Genomic DNA, 2,396 nt, shown 5'->3' with positions numbered 1-2,396 from the left:
AGTTGTCACTCTCACTCAGCTCTGTAACCCTGTCTATTTTTTTTCCTCTCAGACCACCATGATAGAATGTCATCTCATGATCTCAAGAGCACCAAATGCCCCATTGTGGCACTGCTAGAGAGAAACTCAGAGAAACCACTTTATTTAGAGATATTATGAAGCTTTCCCAGCATACATTTTCGACTCTGCCCTGCTCTCTAGATATATTTGTTGAAATAGTAAAGAACATAAAGCAATATGTACATATCAGCCATTATCTATATTTGTATATCTATTTCTATATGTACTGTCATTTTCCATTTACTGTGTCATAATAATAATTTAGGGCATATAGCAAGAATGAAAGATTCCATCACAGACTATATTATGAGGAAGGAAAAATAATCCAAGAAGGTTCAATAGAAGAATATGCTCTCCCTTTCAGTAAAGAAGTAATTTATTTGCAGTGACTTACATATAACAGGTGCTTAATAAATATTCGTTGAATTGAATTGAATTCTCCTTTTTTTTTAAGCATTAGAATGTGGGGCAGTCATTAAAGGAAAGCAAGAGCTATTATTGCAAAAAATGAAAATGTGCCATTTCAGTTTGAAAAATCTACTCACTATGTCTATTTACTTAACCTTTAATGTTGCTATTAAGCAGTTGCATACTGCCATAATTGTGCTAATCAGCAATTATATATAATATTTAGTCAAACTAAGAAATAAAAGAAAAACACCCTAAAAGCCATTTTTAATGCTTTCCCAAAGTGCTTTCTTTCTAGAAGAGTCCTTTTCAAGGTGAAATATGCCTCATTACATCCTTTAGTCATTACACAGCAATCAAACTAGTCGTCTAAGATCTAGATTCCTAACAGAAGGGAAAGATTTTTCAGAGCTTTATTCTTGCAAAGTACACCTGCTGAAATGTTCTGATTCATGAAACACTGAAAGTCTTCAAAATGGAAAGCAGACCTAGACCACTAAGCTCTCAGTCTTGTCCTATCCCCCCAGACAATTCAGTCACTTTATTCCTAGAACTCTACTTTCACTTTTCTTAAAATAAAAATAGCAATTCTGGAAAGATAAAAGTGAAAAACATTTCTTTAGGGCCAGCCCTTTACATAACTCATCACACTGCTACTTTTTTTTTTAAGCAACCCCATATTGATTTGATACAAAAAAAAAAACTTAACAATCCTTCACAGGACTACAGTGACCCTTTGTTTGTACAAGGCTAGCTTATTTTGAAATTGTCTCAAGGTGATTGACTGCCTACCCAATTGAAAAGACGAAAAACAAAGGCACCTGAATGAAACCAGAGGAGAAAAGCCTCATTATCAACTGGCTATAAGCTTTTGTATTCACTGTGATCCATTCTTTCATTGGTAATTGCCTGAATTATAAACATGTTATTCTGGTGGGGGATATTTTATCAACCTTGATCAAGTCTGAGTTTATCTTCCTTATAGGGGCAACAAGTGCAGGCATGTGTGCTCCTGAAGAGGTGGAACAGGAGGGCAAACCATGTGATTTTATTATGAGCCAAAAATCAAATTTAGCTGGGCAGGTTTTCATTGTGTAAATGGAATTTGAGTCTTCCTTAAATACAGATTTTTGACTTTGCAAAGGAATGCTTTGTACATTAATTTACCATACATAGATTTGGTCAGAGGGGGAAAGTGTTTGTGATTGCATTAAAATGACATTCAATTATGTTAGCTATCTTCTTTTTGAGAGCAATCCTGCACACAGAAGAATAACTGTGCAATTTCCTTAATTCTTAGAGATAAGGCTGTATGGTAGGTTTTTCAAAAGAATGTTTTTCTTGTTCTAAAACATTTGACTAAATAGAAATGGGCATGATGATAATTTTTCTACTACTTAATTACTTTAATATTAGGAAAATATGCTAACAAATATGTCATTTTTTTTTCATCATCTAGCTCCATTAGGAGGAGCTCTTGCAATATTTGGCCAAGATGGGTTTAACTTGGCGAGTTCTTTCAACTAGTCATTTTCACAGTGCTACAGAACATGTTGAACTTAAAAAACCAGAACTCACACATTTGCAGTCATTCCTCTCTCCATGTAACAGCAACACAGCATGCTTTCTTACACACTGTCAGAGTCAACAAAATACTTTGCCCATGTTGATACATGCTGAGCACCACTCTTTGCAATCATATGTTTCAACAGACAGTGAGCCAGCTTTTTCCCTTTATGATCACTTTGCTTCAGTCCTCAGAGATGGTGTTAGATTTTCTTAGTTAAAAAGGAAGGGAAGAAGGAAAGAAGGAAGGAAGGAAGGAAGGAAGGAAAGGAGGGAGGGATGGAAAGAGAAAAGGGAAAGAAGGGAAATACAAAGGGAGGGAAAGGGAGAGGATAAAGAGAGGAAAAGAGGGAGGAAGGAAA

The sequence above is a fragment of the Vombatus ursinus genome, unplaced genomic scaffold (genome assembly GCF_900497805.2).
Source record: "Vombatus ursinus unplaced genomic scaffold, bare-nosed wombat genome assembly UNPS02014863.1, whole genome shotgun sequence".
In the NCBI taxonomy this organism is placed as follows: Eukaryota; Metazoa; Chordata; class Mammalia; order Diprotodontia; family Vombatidae; genus Vombatus; species Vombatus ursinus.
This window is presented reverse-complemented; position numbering follows the sequence as displayed.